At 33.8% G+C, this 580-nt stretch overlaps 1 long non-coding RNA gene across 1 annotated transcript; it reads left to right on the forward strand.

Moving 5' to 3' along the window:
* Positions 1 to 6: 6 nt before the first annotated feature.
* On the forward strand, positions 7 to 573 carry LOC111084782. Its single transcript, XR_002609719.1, has 3 exons — positions 7 to 237; positions 275 to 385; positions 460 to 573. It is a non-coding gene; the product is annotated as an uncharacterized LOC111084782 (long non-coding RNA).
* Positions 574 to 580: the final 7 nt, after the last annotated feature.

The raw sequence follows: 580 nt of genomic DNA on the forward strand, positions 1-580 counted from the left end.
ATATGTCTTCTGTGGGTATGTAGGTACAACTGATTAGATATGTCTTCTGTGGGTATGTAGGTACAACTGATTAGATATGTCTTCTGTGGGTATGTAGGTACAACTGATTATATATGTCTTCTGTAGGTATGTGGGTACAACTGATTAGATATGTCTTCTGTGGGTATGTAGGTACAACTGATTATATATGTCTTCTGTGAGTATGTAGGTATAACTGATTATATATGTCTTCTGTAGGTACAGAAGACATATATAATCAGTTGTACCTACATAGGTATGTAGGTACAACTGATTATATATGTCTTCTGTAGGTATGTAGGTATATCTGATTAGATATGTCTTCTGTAGGTATGTAGGTACAACTGATTATATATATCTTCTGTAGGTATGTAGGTACAACTGATTATACAGAAGACATATATAATCAGTTGTACCTACATACCTACAGAAGACATATAGGTATGTAGGTACAACTGATTATATATGTCTTCTGTAGGTATGTAGGTATATCTGATTAGATATGTCTTCTGTAGGTATGTAGGTACAACTGATTATATATGTCTTCTGTGGGTATGTAGGT

This window comes from Limulus polyphemus, unplaced genomic scaffold, assembly GCF_000517525.1.
Source record: "Limulus polyphemus unplaced genomic scaffold, Limulus_polyphemus-2.1.2 Scaffold124135, whole genome shotgun sequence".
Classification (NCBI taxonomy): Eukaryota; Metazoa; Arthropoda; class Merostomata; order Xiphosura; family Limulidae; genus Limulus; species Limulus polyphemus.